The sequence below is a fragment of the Larus michahellis genome, chromosome 9 (assembly GCF_964199755.1).
Source record: "Larus michahellis chromosome 9, bLarMic1.1, whole genome shotgun sequence".
NCBI classification, from domain to species: Eukaryota; Metazoa; Chordata; class Aves; order Charadriiformes; family Laridae; genus Larus; species Larus michahellis.
Window position 1 is genome coordinate 38,909,393 of NC_133904.1, and position 20,275 is coordinate 38,929,667.

The 20,275-nt window shown below is 35.8% G+C and overlaps 1 protein-coding gene across 3 annotated transcripts in view; it reads left to right on the top strand.

Annotated features, from left to right (window-relative positions):
- The window catches only part of TENM1 (teneurin transmembrane protein 1), a 995,213-nt gene that overhangs the window by 154,828 nt on the left and 820,110 nt on the right, over positions 1–20,275 (top strand). Inside the window, exon 2 of one of the 3 annotated variants that reach the window (XM_074599876.1) lies at positions 8,354–8,416. The exons of the other annotated variants lie outside the window; for them this stretch is intronic. The gene's annotated coding sequence lies outside the window, so the exon portion shown is untranslated. The remainder of the gene's footprint in view (positions 1–8,353; positions 8,417–20,275) is intronic. 3 annotated transcript variants of the gene reach the window in all.

Genomic DNA, 20,275 nt, shown 5'->3' on the forward strand with positions numbered 1-20,275 from the left:
TTATAAACTCATTAGAGGGATGAAATTTGAAATCAGGAGAACATGCTTGACAGAAGGACTCTCTTGTTAGAAAGGGTTTGATTTTTGTGAGGCAAAGTGGAAGTTTTAAGTAAGAAGATTCTTAGAGCAAACTGAAAGCTGTGGGGATGATCATCATCTCACTGGGGCTTCACGAAGATGACAATTATGGGAAGACATCTGTTAAAAGCATGCACCAGAGACCCTTGTGAGCAAGGAACAGAAGTTTCTGTGCTAGGAAGGTAAGGAGCAACACTGACTAAATAAATAGCAGGACAGATGTGCCTGAGAGAACCCTGTGAGAAATTATTTTTTATCTGTCAATTCTTATTTGGTATGTTCTAGAAATTCTAGTAAAAGTTAACTATGTAAAACAGGCAAGTAAGGTCACTTCATAGGCAGCTTGAGTTTAACTCTCATTCCTCCAGAAAGAAATAATTGACATGCAGACTAGGAAAAAGTTGTCTAAGATACATGTCGGATCAATGTGGCTTGTTGAAATGTGTTCAGGGCATCCCCTGTATCTTCAAAGTGCGCTCATGTCTCTCTCACTCTCCGGCCCTAGACAGCCCTCATATCCTGCACCGGATTGAGTGGAAAAGTACAGGCTGGAGTCGCTGCACGCGTGGCCAGTACAGTGAGCTTTACCAGACTTATGATCCAGCTTTGCTAACAGCGGCTGTCTGATACCTGACTACATCCTTGTACTTCCTTCTTGTTATCTTCTTCTTCGAAGGTCAGGTTCTCATGGATACACGCATAGATTTTGCAGCAACAGTACTGAGGTCCTTTTTCTCGGCATGTATACTGGGTTTGGTTCAACTAGGAATTTTCCGTCGTGTCTCACTCAGACCATCCTCTATTATCCCTAACACAGTATGCAAGCAAGGAAGGTGGGAAAATAATTTCAAATCTAGGCCTTGGGGAGGGAAAGGGACCACAAATAAGTATGGGTACCAGATATAAAGGACACAAATCACTGTACAAAGAAAACAGAGGGTGGGGTCCACTTGCCTATTCTCAAGTCTTCAGTAGCCCAGCTGGCCTCCAGCTTCTCCTCCAGTGGGCACAGTCCACTAGTTAATATGGCTTTGGCTTCTTTTAGTGTATGCGGGTTGGGAACTTTGCATCTGGCTCCTCTTATCTCAGTGTGTGGCCAAGCAGCAGCTGGAACTTATCCCATGTTTTTGTCAGCGCACATCCATAGAGTCAGAATCCTTTTTCTTGCTTCTGTCAGTGTCTGCAGCAAACAGACTCGGAAATCATGTTTCTGCTGTATACTGTCTTAAGGAGGTTTCCATAACACTGTATTTCTGTTTCAGTTTGGGGAATTTTATCTAAGGAATCCTTTCGCTGAATTGTATTTGTCTCCTTTTGAAACTGTACTTGACCTGTAATATAAAATATTAGACAATTAGTTTCAAAGGAGGAAAGAAAAATGGCGGAGAAGCTCCAGAGATTAGACCAAATCAAGTCACATTTTTATCACTTGCACTACCTTCATCCAGTCACCTTCTTAGTATTCTACATCTTGTGTCTTTAGTTTCATCGTTTTTCTTTTGTTGTTATTTTTAATAGAAAGCCAGAATGGAAAAGGTAGCTATACTTTTTTCTGTTTGTTTAACCTCGTAAAGATTTTTAATTTACTCTATATGATAAATGTATGACAAGTAAGAACTACCATAATCTTCTATTATTTTTCCTGCTCTTTTTACAGAATAATGTAACACACTCTTCTAGTTCAACACTATCAGCTCTTATTGTGGTATCAATGGTGTCTGCAACACAGCTCTTGAACAATTTGAGAAGCTTACTGCAATGGGTTTATTGTTAGGTGACAATTAACCTACAGGACCCCCATAAGTAATGAAAGAAATTATGCATCCAGACTGTAATGTCTGAATCTGAATGTTGGAGAAGCTATAGCGTATTGGGATCTGGAGTTTTTGTTTGGGAATGAGCTATTGGATCCTATAATACACAAGTTGCATGTTAATGAAACATTTTTTCAAAGTTTCATTGAAGAAAGACTCGCAGAAGAAGTGGCAGAAAGGGCAATGTTTTTTGAGATTGGAACCATAAATTATGGCAGCAAGAGATTAAAAATATCTGAAAATATGGAGAACTAGTGTGCAAATTGTCTAATCATTGTGTTTTAGATAAATAAAAAGCCAGCATATTGGGTGGAAGGAGGTGAAGCAATACTGATATGTAAGTTCCGAAGCCATCCCACAGCGCGCTCTCTGTGGCCAAGGGAAGCTGTTCTTCATGGTGCCAAGAAGTCCTCAAAGCCCACAAGTCCTGAGATTGAGTTTGTAATAACTTTTCCAAATTCAATGAATACTTGACTTCTTGAACTCCAGAGTGTATGGCAGTCATGCTCTAGAAATGGGGAGAAAGAGGTCTGTGTGCGTGTTATAGCGCGCAGGGATTCAAATGGGTTTAATAGACCGCACTGTAAGAAACAGTCACCATTGAAATGTGAGCTGATTTATTTGTCTTTGTAATGTCTTTCTTTGTGCACACCTATTTTGCTCATTTTGCAGAAGGGTTTTAGTTTAGTGTGTTTTATCTGCATGACTGCACTCTGTGACCTTGAACATATACTTATTTCTCTTTCTATTGTTTGACTGTTTAACAGGTGGGGTTTTTTCCCCACAAAAAGTAGTAGCTAAAGCCTTGATACATTGTGTTCCCTGTACAACTACTTCAAAATATACATGAAGTTTCATATCACTGTTATTTTGCAATTTCATAAATGATTTGGAGCATCCATATGTTTCTCCCCGAGCTTTGAAGTAAAAACAACAGTGGTATGTTAGCACCAAAAGTTTGAGAGCTTCCATAGGAACTTTAAAAAGATATTATGAAATTGCTGTTCTCTAATATATCAGATCTATTCACTGTTTCTTTTCCCTTGGGGGGTTGATGGAGAAGGTTCTCTTTCATGGCAGAATTTCTCAGGTGAGCTCGATGGCCTCTCCATCACTTTACATTCTGTATAATTCTTTGTACATATAATGCTTCAACAAACAATTCAGTTATTTCTTGCATCACTCACAATGTCCCATCTGCTTAGTTTGCCCTTGGAGTCTTCTGGCTTTGACTTTAAATGGGAGAGCAGATAGTTACTTCAATGGAAATTTTTAAATCCCAGGAGGCTGAAAACGTTTTCTTTGATTGGCATTCCTATATAACTTCTGTAGCGAATATGCCATGGAGACCTACCCTCTTCAACGGTATGCCAGTCAACTCAATGTTTACTCTCTTTTTGTTTCTTCCAACAACATTACTATTTTATGGCCTATTCCATTTCACTAACAACATATTATTATTCAATTAGTTCAGCTTTAACTCTTTACAGACGTCAGTTCTTCTATCTGATCTTTTCCTTTGTGACACCTGCATATCAGAGAAAGTTAGGAAGAGATTTTTAACCACGATTTTGTTGTTCAGCAGCCACTGCAGCATGAGATAGCTGTTCTCTTAGACCTCAACAAGAACATTCCATTCTTGGAGGGATATATTTTGCAGCCATAGTCTTGTTAGAGAGGAAAAGGTGTTACTGCATTTTTATAATGAGGAAATGACATTTTAGCATGCTTAGTTTAATTCCCTATTGGTTTGATAGCAGTGGAGTGATCCACTCTTGCACTTGCCATCAGCAAATCCATGAAGCTGTTAATTAAGAGAAGATTTACAGGTAGGGGTAACATCTTTAATTAGACTAAGTATAGTTGGAAAAAAAAACCCAGATAAGCTCTCAGGCACATAAGTACTTCTTTAGGTCTGATACAGAAGCAGGAAACTTCAAAGCAAAATTCAACTTGGAAGCAACTGTTCTGCCTTAATTAAAGAATGACCTACAAAATACTTTTGAAAGATAAGTCTGGAAACTCGAATTCATAACTTAGTAAATACCAAAAACTATGGACTCACTGGAGATACTGTTTTTCTGGTCTATTATAACCTGCAAGTCCTGTTCCACTGAGCCCCCCAATTAGTGTCACAGTGTTACACAAGTTATAAATTACAGGTAGCTCTTTCCTCTGCAAGGCAGCCACCTCTCACCTCTCCTCCTTACTGAGTCTCTTTGACTCCCCAGGTACACCCTCCTTTTCTACTGGATAGGCTAATACATATCTAATGAAATCCCAAGCAATTGTTCTTAATGTCTTAATTATAGTTTGCTTTACAATTTTCTCCTTTTGTTTTAGATCTGAAAAAGGGACTTGTATGCCAGAAATTTTGTCTTCTTTTTCCAAGCCTGCTGGTCTAATAAAAAAGTATCACCTCAATCTAAAAATCTAGTTTTGACTGTATTTTTTGACCATATATCTATAATGACCTTCCACCCTTACTTCCCTCTCCTTGCAAAAACAGATTAAGGAAATTTAAGGTTAATTATTTTTAGTATTCTTTACATTATTTTGTGCTCCTTCTTTCTTTATGTAGTAAAGTGATGCTCAGTCATTAGCATTTCTGTACATATTAAATGTTCCTGTACTTTAATATTATGCGAAGAACTACTGGATTAAACAGTTGTTTCACTTCTTTCTGAAATGCAGTATGATGAATCAAAGCACATTTCAAGGGTAAAATAGGGGTTTTGGTTTTACAGTATTACTGCATAAATCTATATACCTGTAAATGACAGACTCAATGTATTGAGGTCTTCTCCTTATTTGTGATATTCAGTTTCTGTCTGTCATGAAGTGATGGAAAAAGAGAGGCAGAATCATAATCATATTCATTATGATGAGACATATGACGGCCTTTCACATCTACAAGTAGCTTTCAAAATCCTGAGAAATTATTACTCATTTCTTTCTATAAAATGTTTTGATATAGGGTACAGAGCTCCTGATTTGCGTAACTGAGCGTAGTAAAAGCCCATACTGCAGAAATAGATATAGCAGAGGAAAACCCATCCCAACATTGTTTTACATGGGAGAGTACACTGATTTGAAATCACATGAATCAAATCAAAGTCTTATTTCTAGTAGAAATGTAATGTGAAGGTGCCTGTTATGTTATGATTATTCTCATGATTCTCCAGATTAAAAAAACAAGAAGCCAAGCCCTTGTAAGGGCTGTAAGGAATGTAAGGCTTTTTATTTTAATTGGTTTTTTAATACCTGAAAACTCCCACTTAAATAAAGTAAAACAGTTTTCCTATACAGCTGGAAAACAATACTGTGAATTTCAAGTGTGATTTTTTTGACAGTGTTATTAACTAACTTTCAAAGAACAGGTCCATTACCGTGTTTACAATAAGACTCTAATACATTCATCCCAAGTGCAGTTGTTCCATTTTTCAGTATCAGTCACATAAGTGATCCAATAGCTGCACTTCTTGTGAATAAAATTTACCATCAAATCTTGAGGTATTATGTATCAGGCTACAATTTATTCTTGTAAAAGAACCTGATATTTTCTCAGATTACTTAGTTCTGGCTCATGCCTCTTCTATCAAAATCATTGTTGCATAGTCTAAGTGAATCAACTAAATTTAATGCCAGTTTGGGAAATAGGTATTTGGACTAGTCCATCTAGCAGTCAGCTGAAGTGAGAAGTCTCTCATTGGGGTTCTTTTATCACTGACGTTTGGTAAAAATAGTAAGGGACAAAAAGTATATTACCAAATACTTGAAAAATATATGTATATCCTTAAATTCTTACTGTTTTCAGACAGATTAGAAGTTAACATAAGATTAAAATATATGATTAAATATTTTGGCACATAATCTACAAAATTTCAATTGAATTATTTGCATGCCGCAAAATAGAAAAAAGTATAATAGTGTGCATATACATATGTATTCCACTGTGAAGGTAAAAGCTTACATGCCTACAACACGTTTTTTAGCCAACAATTTCTGCAGATTATTTGTACCATGAAAATATGTGAAGTTCATCAGCAGTCACTACCACAGTTAAAAAAGTTTAAATAAGTAATGAATTAAAAAAATAAAACTGGCTGATCTTTAAAACCTCTGATACATCATACATAACGTCCAGCAGTCTGCCTGTCTCTCATCTCCCAAGCTCCCTGAATGGTACGTTCTGACACAACATTCTTACCAAGGTAAAAAATTCTATTAATAATGAATGTCTCCTTACTTTCAAAAACCTAGAGGAATATTTCTCTGTAATTCTTTGTCAAAAGTAATAACTGTCTAGGAATCAGAAGCAGAGAAGAAAATAGCTTGTGGTGCTGTGAACGTTTTGATGCTTGCTCAATTCTCTAATCGTGACTCAGTGCCTAAGGTCCACCATAAAAATGCATTCTTTGACCGATTTATGAAGGGGGAGAATCAATTGGTTTAATGTTTTTGTGAAATTCATTTGCTTAAGCAAAACCTAAACACAGTGATAGTTCAAACATAGCTATTTAGCTTCCAGGGATTTTTTGAACAATTCTGTGTCCTAGGATTATTGTGAGGTACAGAAATTACAAGCAGAGTGCTTTTGCTATGGAAGTAATAAGGTGTAGCCTATTCTTCTGAAAGACAGTATAAATAATTTCTAAAATACCACTTTTAAGCTAATACATTGGTATGGAGACAAGGGTATTGTTGAAATACTCATGCAGCATTTTGTACTTGTTTTATTTTTTTTTAGGAACTAGGGTGTCAGTTGGGGGCTACTGATTAGATGCTGGATGAGCTATATTCTTTTTTTCCTTACTCAAAAGATTTTCCTGACCCAAAGTTTCTGTCAAGATGAGAAAGTGAGCTGAGCTGTTCTTGAATTCATGTTTCTTTTCAATAAAATGACCAGGATAAATATATCACATTTTTGGGAAGCGTATCTTTTAACTTCTGTAAAACAGAATGGACCAATGGATATTCTTATGGAAGTTCAGTATAAAATATTTTATTTGTGTGCATTTTTGCATATACTTTGTATACGTGATGTTGTTGGCAGAATTCAGACTCCTGAGTTCTGTAAAGTTTAGGATTTCAATTTGCATGTATCATCTAAATATGCATTAAAATGCCACAAAGGCTGGAAGTTTCTCAGGGTGCTTAGATTCGGGCAGTGATACAGCTTTCAAATGTACACAGCTGGCCCTTCCGCCAGCATTGTCCTCCTGTTAATGACAGGCCATGTGAATGCTTCCCCAGCATGCCTGTAAGCAGTTACTTCGGCTGTAGTGATTTCTCTACATGTACTTATGAGCATTTTGGTGGCATCCTTTCCTTCCATACGTTCTGCTGCCTTCTGTGGGATGGAAGGTCTAAGGGAATACTGCTTGCAGTATTAGGACTTCCTTCTGAAGCAGTGTCATGCTGTCCTCCACGACACTGATCACATGTATTCATATTTGTTAAGAGAAATATGTGACAAGGGCTGTGAATGTTTTGCTGCAGAACATTTATAAAATGTTTTGTCTTCAGTATTATTTATGCAGTTGATGAGATACTCTTTTTTTCTCTGCTATGAAAGAAAATAACTTTTTTTTTTTTTATCACTGCTTCCCCCAAAATAGGGGGTTTCAGTCACACTGTATCATCACCGATTAAAAATCGTCACAGGCCGATTTTTAATATATGATGGAGGCTTGAAAGTATCAAAGAGTTAAGTTCTGTATACAGGTTTCTGGGTGGAGGAGAAAGACCCTATTAATATCCTAACTTATCATCCCCAAAGCTAATTAGTTTTCCTTTTATTAAAAGTCAGAAACTTCAGATGGAGATTTGGAAACCAGGCTTCATTAGTTCTGCTGCTCACACATCTACTTGTTTACCTCTGGTAACAAGAAAAGGAACCTTCTTCAGGATTAGAAAACACACTCAATAATTTGCAGATAAAACAGGCAGGAAATTATTTGAACTAATGATGAGAAATAAATGAGGTTTTTTGCCTCTGTATCAGAGTACTGTTATGTTTAAAGTAATTCAAATTCAGTCAGTTTTGAAATTGGTAGGCTGGTCATGATATTGGTTTGGGTATCTTTATATTAGTCGGCTAAGTAAATAATTGGAGCACAGAAATAATCAAGAGCCCAAGGAAATCTAAGCCTGGAGTTCAGAGGTAAATTTTTTTGTGTCATTTAATATTAATGGGAAATCTATTCCAGCAAATTTAATCTAAAGGTCAGTCACATCAGAGAGTTAAATAGAAAAAAATACAGATTTAGCCCTGCCTATCCTAAATTTTAAAAGGTGTCATTTATATTGTACATGATCTAGAATGTTTGGAATTCCACTGACAACTCTGTCCTCTTTTGAATATCCTCCTATTAATGAAAAAGTTTGAAAAATAGCTCGCTAGTTTATGATGTCCAGTGTTATCAACTTAATCTGAGTTTAGTTTTCTTCTCTTGCAGCCAATCTCCTCTAGCCTGAAGGCTCTCTTCATAGCCCCATTTTCCTTTGTCAGTCACCATAATGTGAGTATCCTTTTTTGAGCCTTGAGTTTTTCAGGTTCAGATGCTTTTGGGGGCCTGTAAATACATATGAGATAATGCAGAACGAACCTTGCTCAATCTTTTCCACTTGTAAGGAAGGATTAAATTTCAGATTTTTTTTATTCAATAAATACCAGTTTTTCAAAAGATTACAATTCTGTGCTTGTCAACACACAATATGTTTGATCCTATTCTACCCTAGCCCTGTTGTGTTGTTTACTGGACAAAAAGGATGTGAAATGCTTCCAGAAGCATGAGAATACATTAAATTTGCATAGGACAGATAAAATTATCACACAAGATAGAAAGTATCTTGTGAAGAACCCAAAGCAGACTGATGAATTTGAGAAGAAGAAATGGAGTTTATTCAAGGATACTCGAAAGCTTATCATTGAATTCTTTTTGAACCATAAGGTGTAAAAAATTACTGGTGGATTTAGGTTGAGGCATAATCCAAATATTAATTCAAAAGACTTGCTGCAATTCTCATTGAAACTGCTTACCAGCCATTCTGTGGCTTCTCACCTGAGAAACGTTGTCATACCAAATAAAACACAGCTTGTACATTCTGAATGATGAGGATACTTAAGTGAACAGGAATATTGTCTCGTTGGGCTTTGTACAGCACCTGGCACACTGAGCTACCCTGAGAAATCTTACAGGCATATAAAGCATGACTGTTCTCTGTGTGTGTAAGTCTGGGGGTATTTTTTCTTTTTTTTTCTTTTTTTTTTTTTTAATTTTAGTCCTGCTTTTCCTTTCTCTTCAGCACGCTTATTACTGCAGTGAGGGTTTTTTAAATACTTGACGTTTTCTGCTTTCATTGTTACAGTGACACCGAGTTAGATATTACTTTATGTATGTGTGTATGTGAATAGACTAATTTATTTTAAAGCTGGCCTACAAGAAAGATAGGGAAGGACTCTTTATCAGGGAGTGTAGTGATAGGACGAGGTATAACAGTTTTAAACTGAAAGAGGATAGATTTAGATTAGATATTAGGAAGAAATTCTTTCTGTGAGGGTGGTGAGGCACTGGCCCAGGTTGCCCAGGAAGGTTGTGGCTGCCCCATCCCTGGAGGTGTTCAAGGCCAGGCTGGATGGGGCTTTGAGCAGCCTGGTCTAGTGGGAGGTGTCCCTGCCCAGGGCAGGGCGGTTGGAAATAGAGGATCTTAAAGGTTCTTTCCAACTCTAACCATTCTATGATTCTGTGATCTGCCTACATTTGGGCTTTATGTACTTAGCAGCATAAAATGTTTCTACTTCATTTTTTCAGTGTATTGTGAGGCCATCACTTCTGAAAAGTTTCTTGGTGTAATTTCATAGCTTTGTGTTAGGATGGGCTTTATGACTATTGATAGCTTAGAACTTTAGCACAAAAATAGAAGTAGACCTATAGCTCAGAGAGATGAGAGAGTCTTTGCGTCTCCAATATTGCTTCAGTATAATCATTCCTTGGTCTGAAATACTGTAATACCTCTAATTTTCCTGTCTTCCTTCTAGGAAATATTAAGATTATATTTTATTCTGTAAGAAGCATTTGTTGCACTAATTCCTTACTGGGAGGAGATATAAACATTTTCAGAATGTGAAAAAAGTATATTTTGCTCCCATAGATAATAGTACATGCTTCAGCAAATGTGAATGTCTGCCTTTCAGATATTTTTAAACATATCTATTATCTGCATTGCTCCTCTGGAAGAGTGAAAGATACTTAATATAGGTTTTTCAAGGCAGGAAAACAGTTTGGAATTTGCTTTCCTGTGAAAGTGTCTTTGAAGAGGGCATTTAATAAAACAGTGAAATACTTGATTTCTCTTGAAAGCTTTTCTACTTCTTACCAGTGAAAATGAAACTTTAAAGTTATAACTTGTATTTTACTATTGGACATCTGTAACCAGGTGATCTGACCAAAAAAAAAAAAAAAAAAGGAGAAAAAAGAGATCTAAAGTCAGTTTTTAAGGATTCTTTCTAAGTTCCTACTGAACTTGTGTTTGGGGAATGCAGCACTTTGGTTGATACCAGCTTTTCATTCTCAGCAGTTCTGATTTTACCTAGACTTTTCCTAAGGGGGTACTACAGTAATCAGAGGCAGCTTGTTGGAATTGGTCTTGGATAATAATTTTAGCGTGTCCTTGAATATTTCATTTTTTTTCTGATTCATGATGACTTTATTTACCTAGGCAATTTCAGTAATTTGGGTGTTGTGTTTTTGTTGACTCTTATAGTTAAATGGAATTCCTAACAGAGGATGGAGAGGGAAACCTTTGTTTGTGCTTTGTCATATATAAATATCCATTAGTTATTTGCACTGAAGTGTTGATCCAACGTTTTGTTAATGAAAAATAGTCTCTAGCAAGATGTATTTTTTGAATTGAACTCTTACGTTTTACAGTGCTCAAATTTACAGAAATTTTCATAATTAATTTACTGTTATTTTAATAGTATTGGCCTATGCTTGGCCAGTAGAAGTTGGAAAACATGACATTAGTTCTTTGCCTACTTGCTGCTTAGAGTTGTTCTCTGGTAACACCTTAGGACTTACATTGATAAGCTTAATCATCTGCAGTTAATGTAGGATTAATGTTCTGTTCTTATTTACCTTAAACTGTCTTTATCTTTCATGGGGTTCCCCCGCCCCCCACCTTGTAAGTACATTTGTACACATTACCAAGTGATTTTTGTTCCCATATCTGAGTATAAAGATGAAGAATAATTAAAGGACATAAACCAGCAAATTTTAGAAGTTGTTTCTGTAATCATTCCTCCTTTTGCAGAGATCACCTCATTTTTCATTATAAAATGGTCTGTGGTCTTGTTCATGTTATCAAAGAGCATTGAACAGTATTACAACTGTGATCTAAAATAGCACTGATTCTAACCTTTTAGAGTCATCTGGGGTGTTTGCTTTTTCTAATCCCACAAACCTATCCCATATTTGCAAATATAGGGCATTATATCATATCATCAAATGGTGCTTGAACATTTATTAAATTAGTGTATTTAAAACGTAATTGAATTAAGTTACATTTTATGATGTAAATAATGTCTTATTTCATATTTTTGCTCTTTGAAAAGTTCATCTTACATACTTCATGCCTCTGAACAGTCATATGCACTATTAGTAGCTCATAGAATGCATGACAGGGACCATGGTGAGGTGAGTGGCCCTGAGATGAAATTGTGGCTCTGTTGAAATCAATAGAAGTTATATCATTGTATTCACTGGGTCTAGAATTTCATCTAATGTGCTGCAAGAGTTTGTTCTTAAAGAAAACATTGAGTAAAACCATATATTTTTAGCTTCCTTGGTTTTTTTTTCATAAGGCAGGGTTCTGTGGATATTTAGCTTGTTCCTGAACATTCATAAGTCAGGAAACCCAAACTCATATTGTTTGCTACTGTGAAGAGATTATGACTTTCCTCAGTTTTCTCACATTTCATTGCATTTGCAGTTTCTCAAAACTTCTGTAAGTCTGTTTTTGTAGAAGGCACCTGGAGTGTCATTATCTTTTTGCATCTGGCTGTATCTGTATCAGGAAGACTGGGACCTGCAGTTGCCACAGGTGTGCGTCACAGAATGCATCGATGGAAATTATAGTGTAGGCAGGATTCGAGTCTGAAAATATTTGAAACGAGTGCTAGTGGAATCAGAAGTCATTGCACTGGATATAAAATTCTGCATCTTATTTTTAACATTGTTGAAACGCTCACAGTTTTTATTATCTTTATTGGAAACATCCTGCTAATGTGGGTATTTAGTGAGGTTGAATGCAGTTGTCCGCTTCTGATCTTGCATTAACTTCAAACATTTTGCATAGCAATAAGTTTTTTATTTGAGGGTACAAAAAAATTCTACAATTATTATTTTGCTCAAGAATTGAGAATTGCCTTAAATATAAATGGGTTTTTTTAATGTCCCAATAAAGGGATGGTGGTGAGTACAGGTGTAATTGGTCACTACGAGTGATAGGTCTCTTTCCACTTTGTGTTGATAGATATTTGGAGTAACAGTGAGATATAAGTATTGAATTATGTAAAATTTTAGTAGGAAATCCATATTTCTTCCCAGTACAGTTATTATGATATATATGTATTAACAAAGGAGCCAATTACATGATGGGATTTCCATCCCAGAAAACAGTGGATGCTTTGGTGTTTGTTTTCTCCCGGATAAGTATGGGAATTCAAAATAAGAAAAGCTTAATAGTAAATGCCAGGTTTCAAACATCTTTTATAAAAATTGAAACACTGGATCTGCTTCTAAAATGTTCTATTTAAATGCCTTTCTGCCAGTGGCTTAACAATTTATTCAGTCTAAATTACATAATAATTTCACTTTAAATAACATTTACTGTTTTATGAAGCTCAAAACCATAAAACTACATGTTGGCATTCACAAAGACGGAGGATGAAGAAAAAACTGTTCATTTTCATAAACCTGTGAGATACATGCAATTCAGCAGGGCTGCTACACATCTGACTGTGCTTGTGTTACCTTGCCATTGTAGTTACACTTCATGAGCTTACAGAGACACAGTAACCTCGGCTTCAGATGTCACTGGTAAACCTCATCTGTGCTACAGGTAGTGCTGTCTACTGGAACCTTTAAAAGAATAGTCTATTAACTACCACCTCGTCTCTTCTTCTCTTCCTGTCTCTGGTCATTGCCCATCATGTATGCCTATAAGCACCTGCCCCTCGTACGTGACCTCACTTTGTAGGGCATTGGGAGGTATATTCTGAGGATTTTTTCATTCCTAACCTCATTCATTGTAACACTGAGTGAATCAAACCTTGATATATCTTCTCATCTAGTCTTGCTAGAGGAAAGGAGAAAAAGCCAAACTTGCAAATGGCAGAACTGGTGTGAGATGCACAGTTTTCAAAAGAGTGTCACTGATTGGCCTGTTCATGTTGATAATGTTAATACTGATAGGTTGATGCTATCAACCTGATGATATTTGTGTGTGTGTCTACAACGTATATTTTTATTAGAGACATTTACAATAGGATAATATTTCAGAGGTATTTTCAAGCTAAAAGAAAGAGATCCCTGATTTTCAGGGCTCCAACACTTGTCTAAATCAAACCTATTTAGAAGTCCTCCACTTGAATCTGCTTCTCGAATTTGTTCCACACCAGCTGTCTGAGCACACACGCTTGTTTGGATCTTCCCCAGTGCTGTGGCATAGCCTCTCAGCTTCTGAATTCCCCACCTGCCACTTTCCAAATTGAAAGGAACCCTCCTGAGCCTTTGCTCCATCTCACCTTCCCAAGGTTGCTGTTCCACGTGAAGGGAAGTACAAATGTATGTTAGGCACAGTGTGCTGTCAAGTGTACTGGTGAGGAAACAAGAAGAAAGAATTTACAATCAAGTTTCACATTTGTTATTGCTAACTAGAAGAAGTTAAAAGAGTTGCAGATTAATGTGGGGTTTGGGGCAATTTCGTACCTGTTTCTTTAAACCTATATGTTATTTTAAAATATTTGAAAGAAAAAAAGATCTTTTTTTTTCATAGCAAACATTAAAAGTGATTAAATGGCAAGTGGAAAATTCACTCTTTTGACAAAAAAAAGAAAAAAGATAGTCCTGTATAATATGTAGAGTACTCCTGAAGATGTTTTCTTACTGAAATTGAAAGTTTATTCATAGAAGTTTTCACAGCTCCTTATGGTGATTCAGAGGCAGAAGGTCATGTAAGAACTGCAGTTATGTTTGGAAGCCAGGAAGAAAGGCTGAGCTTTCAACTGTTCAAACTAGAGAGAACAGTCATGAAATTGAGGGGTGGCAGTGATGGAACTTGCAACACCAAAAGACCTTTCAAAAGATTAGCCTTGTAATTTGGGACGCTTTCATCCGTCTTGATATTTTTAGAACAGCCACTGCTTATGGTGTAGTTAAATTAGGATTAGATCCTCTATACCTTCTGTATGGTTTTATTGAAATTAGTGGTAAAGTTCCCATGTTATCCAAACCGAGACATTCTGATTAAAGAAAATTAGCTTTAAATTACCTAGAGCCTTCAGTTATACATTATGTTGCACAACTGACAGTTTCTTATAATTGATCCACGGGTAGTTTTCTAGATCAGATGCTCTGTGAAATGCCATTTATGTGGAGGTGGTTGAAGCAGCTCAAATTGCTTCACTTAGTCTTGTTTTCTTCATGTACTTCAGCAACTAGTACATATTGACAGACTTAATTGCGATTGCTTCAAAAGCTAGAGGCTACTTATTTTGCCAAAGATTTTCCATATAAACATGACATTAATAATGTGTATTTTAATTAAGTTGCAGATAGCTTTTTAGTAGGTTATTTGCTGAAACTGACAAGAAGAAAACAATAATGGTTGAGCTGATAGAATTTGTGAAAAGAATGAAGTGTTTACCACTGTGTTTTATTTAACACAAATAATAACAGTGAAGAGCAATTCAGACTTTGATAATAGCAATGTGTCAGTGAAGCATGTGGAGTAAATCTTCCAAAACCAGAACTTACAGCCTTGGTTCTTAATTCTTTTTGGTGGCCAAAGATAATGAGTAGTAGATACCAGATCCTTCCTGGAAAAGATTTCTTTTTGTGCGTGAAGTGAGACTTCAGTCCTGCTTCTTAATATGTGGCTAGTGATTTTCCTATTTTCTTGTGAATGTGCACAGTCATAGTAGTCTTTATGTAACAATTAATTTCATTTCCTAATTATGTCTAGCTCATGATTGCGATAAACAATGTTGGTACTTGCCAGTGCACTGCTAGTATATTACCCTATCTGCCACAAAAGGATGGCTAGGCTGATTACATTATAATTTTTATTTTCTCTACAGTAAAACACATGATGTTTGTAATGCTGTAGATCTCTTTGCTCTCATTGTGACAGACTGTATTTGTGGGTTTTGGCCTTCCATGTAAGTTCTAAGTTGATTATCTGTGTTGGAAATGTTTTAAGGAGACATACGGACCTTTCTGATCTAAAAATCTATTGCAAGATTGCCAGTTTGCAGTTCACCTCTCCAGAGACAGGCAGTAGTTAAAGCATAGAATGTGAAGGCTTAATGAATGGTTCCAGAACTAATCACTCTTCGCTTTAGGTAGGCAGAGGAAAAAAATGTATGCCTTTGTTACTTTGTAGTATCCTTCAGGCTCTGGATCAGTGTCCTGCCAGGATTTGAAGCTCCTTTACTTAAGTGTTTCTTCTTCAAATCATGGCCTACTCAGTCTAATCAGGTTCCTCAAGTTTAGTTAGTCTCAGTTGAAAAAGCAACAGATAAACAAAAGAAAAATGCTCCGCATTTAGAAATCATTACATTTATATTTTTAAAGCTCTTTTTAACCTGCTTTAAGATTTGGACGTCATAAAATGTGTAATGCTGTTGAGAGCTCACCCGCATTCTCTCTTATCTGAGGTGATTTCAAGGCTTTCTTTTTTTTTTTCGCTTTCTTTTTTTTTTTTCTAATTTATGGGAGATATGAGTGACGTGGAGGATGGGGTGGGGGTTATCTCTACACTTCTTGAAGACTTGAAAAGCAGTTGGGAAAGAATGGTCAAGGACTTGGATGTCTGTTTGGTTTTTTTTTAAGCATGACATTCTGTTAAAGACTCATTTAAGTAGTAAAGAATAAATGACTTTATAATTAAATATATGCAAATGTTTGAAGAACTTTTGTGTGTTCATTAAGCTTCTTCTGTCTTTCAATAGGGAATATGTATGCAATTGTATACATTACAAAAGGTAAACAAAACATAATAAGCCAAGACATGAATTCAAGAAGTCCCCTATTTTTTTTCCTTTGGTGGGGTAATTAACATAATGAATTGACACTGTCAGTTTTTCCATACTGTACCCCAGGGAAATCGATAATGCTTTGTAGTGGAAAAAAAAAATATTCTCAAAGACTCTAGTATGGAAGGTCTAAATAATAAAATGGAGAAGCTAAACTTCTTAATTTTTTTTAAAAAATTAAACATAAAAGGTAATTTGTTTCCATCAGAAGATAATATTATCTATCCTTCAAGGCTGAGTGGATATAATTGCCCATCATATAAATCTCTTGACAAATAGTGCCCTTAGGCAGTGTGACACTAATAATTGTTCAATTACTGACTTTTCGCTTTTCAAATGGCCAGAGTCATTATTATGCACCTCGTTAATAGAAATAAAGGCATAGCTTAAACACATAGGAAAAATATTATTCTTTTGAAGATGAGTTCATCTTTACATTTAATGTCTTTTCTAATTACCTGTAATATTTTTTAATAATCATGATTGAATTACCTTTAATAATAATTGCACTCTAATCTGATTGTTTACTAAAAAAGGAAAGAATTTAATAGTCGAACATTCAAATTTCAAATAATATGTTAGCAATATATTTACCTTTTTGAAACATTATGTTCATTCTACCTATATAGCTTCAGTGTATTTTAATCATTTCCAACAGATCAATTTATTCTCTGAGACAATGTAATCATCAAACAGTTAAGTATTATACTACTGATCTTCCAGACCTCGAGTCTTGGTTCTCGTAATGCAATTTAAAAATACTGAAAAAAGGCTCAAACTGATGATCTGATAACTCCTACAGGTTAGGAAAATTCTTGGAAGACACAGACAATTGTTGAAGGTGAAATGGAAAATGACAGCTATTCTTTACGATGTCATTCCTCTTCTAGTATAACATAAAGGTGTGAAGTGGAAGAAAGGTAGAACTCTCTTGCTCTGAGAAAATTTGCTTGCAGAAGCCAGGAGGCTCAATGCTATCCAAATTGCCAACCACAGTCATATGGTAACTAAAATATTTGACTCCTAGCAAATACTAATCAGCTTTACTGTCATTCATTCTATTTCACTCTTTTAATTATAATGTGTTACTTTGTTTAGATCACCATAAATATATATAATATCTATTGTCAAATGAAAGAAAATGCCCTACCCCCAGAGAGTTTGGAGTACGGTGATTTCATCTGTAAAAACATACTGCTTGTCCTACTGCAAGCCTTTTGAGTTTTCCCATACACTTTATTAGCACCTAAACCAGCATTTTTTTATATGAATATACTAGAGTCACACTGTTTTGTTTGACGTTATCACTACTGACATATGTTTGTCTGAGAGAAGATAGAGGAACTGTTTCCTAAAATTGTCTATTGTCAATGTATTTAAAAACAAAGTATGATTGATTTCTGAATGATCTGACATGGATAACTGAGAACAAGGTCAGGTAAATTTTATCTTACCATTAAATCTAGATTGCCATTTTTCTTGTGAGGATAATTGCATTTTTGTATATACGTTTGTTTAATGTGTCTATGACTTTTGACTTGCTACAGTTCTTCACTGTTTAGGTACGTTTTGGAAGATCTAGGGCACTTTCAAGTGAACCTCCCCGATTCCTGTGAAAGTTTGAGGGCTTAGGGTGGGAACATCAGAATTACATTCTTCAGCCTAGGTCAATACGTTTTTACAACAGCCAAAAGAAACAAGGATATTCGTAAGATTACATCTATGCATGGATGTATTTGAGTTTCACTTGGAAATTCTCTATTTTATTCTATTGCTGACTCTATTGATTCAAAATTCCTGTGACTATCATACACCTTTAACATAGGCGTAAGCATAGGGGCTAGAGTTTATTAAATGCTTCCTTTGAAAACTAGACACGATATTTGGTTTTCTTTGGATCTCACTGAAAATTCAAAATGTAGATTTGATTTGTTGCGAGACTTACTAAAACTTAGTTGTGTGTGAACCTATATGCAAAGGATGTTTTTCATTAGATTTGCATAAGATTTGAGCCTGATACAGACAGTTTGTTCATGTAGACAGAAACTAAAATAAAACTTTGGCATGAACCTTTGAAAAACAGAATACAGTAATACACTGGTTAGTTCACAGACTAACAGCCATGTGGCTGTTGCTGTGGTAGTCATAATTTAGGTTTAGGAGAATACCTTCTTCCCAACATGAGTATGCATTAGAAATAAAATCACAATATTGGGTGATAACTAGCTACTGAGGCTGTACTTGTATTTCTTAATAAACCAGTCTAGAAGACTTCCAAAAGAGCATGGCCATAAAGTAAGTTGGCTGGCATTAGTAGCACAGGACCTCATTCCTACTTTCAAAAACAAGCATACAGGCAGGTTAAGAGTTAAGAATAAGTCTGCTCAAAGCTGGAAATGCAGCATGCGGAGCTGTGTATAATATTAGAGCTTGCTTAAAAAGATTTGAGATCTACTTTGAAACAGGGTGATATTTCTGTGTAATTTACAAACCTTTCAAAATCAATACAGCCATCTCAAGTTCATCTAACTTTCAAATTTTTGCATTTTTGACATATTTTCAAAATTATCTCCTAACTCTTTTGTAATAATTCGCATTGATTGCATGCACTTGATCAGAGTCAAGGCAATAAAATGCAGACTTCAGTACTGCTACAGTCAGCATATACAGTAATTATAGCTTATCTGGTCTTTTTGCTTTTTAGACACATTTTACTTTTGAAATTAGAACTTTTCTGAGCTGTCTTGAACTTTGAGAACTCCTTAAAATTAGAAATAGGGCTGAGGAGTTCAACACTAGCAAAATTACCTGAGGTGCTAAAAAAAGATGTTACATGGATGTGTGTTTATTTCACAATGCCTTGCAAAAGCATTTGTACAATTATGCTTACTTGTTTTCCTTTTGAAAGTAAGACTTGATTCCCATTTTCCCACATGTAAGATGTATTTAGAGAGAAGGTAGTTTTTGTTTTTACGCTCTGGACATAATACAGATTTTATTCCCAATTATTCATCTGTATTGTTTGATAAGAACTAAGGTTGAGTCAATATCTTGTCCAGATCCTTTGAATGCGACTATGTCCTTGCAGAGCCCAAGGATTAAGACTATGGCCAGCCCTTCTACAGGAACGCAGGAAAATGAGGCGAGGATGTTTGGCTATAGTTGTTCCTAGGCTTTTACCCATTGATGTCACGGCCCCAACTCTGCCTGGAAGTTTGTGTGCGTGTGTGCCTTGTCAGCAACAACAAAAGCATTCATTTAGTTTGTTAAATATAAAAGAGTAATCTCAGGTTCTTACGTTATGTGTCTCAAATTTCATTTCAATTACATCAGTTTTACTTCTCCTGTTTATAAAATTTGAGCCTAAGCCTTACCCATTTCTATTTCCTCTCAAGTCCAAATGATATTTCCAATAATTTTCATGTAAATATCTGATTATGAATATGATTACCTTTCAGAAAAAGATTCAATTCATCTTTCTAGTTTTTTTCCCCTGTGTACATCAACAGGAAGGTCAGTAACCATGAATACACACAGAGCATGGCTGTTCTATGGTAGAACTCAGATGCTGGCATGCTTTTTTCTCTGCAGATCCTAGCGGGAGTTGTACTGATGGTAGCATAGCTGACTTTAGGTCCTTTTCTCGGTAAACTCTGCAGTGAACCGAAGCTGCCTTATTTGAATACTTTGTCTTTGACATGTATTTTGTTATGAGAAATCTGTACATCTGTGTACATCTGCTGTGTCTGAGAATCACTACAGCATGGCACTCCTGTTCCTCAGGAGATCTAAGCCTCGATGCCCACACAGAAAATGTTGCCACTACAAAAGACATGTTGTCCTTTCATGCCACCTGATCCTCTTTGTCAGTCACTTGTGCCCTGAGGATGTTTTTGTATATTGTACTGTGGGAATGACTTCATAGTATCTTCCCCTATAAAGCAATTTTTACATTACAGGAATAACCATACCATGTGAGGTTTTTAGGGCAGAAGAGGAGGTATAAGAACACGATTTAAAATGGTAGCTAAATTGTCACAGTATTAGAATACTGAAGTAA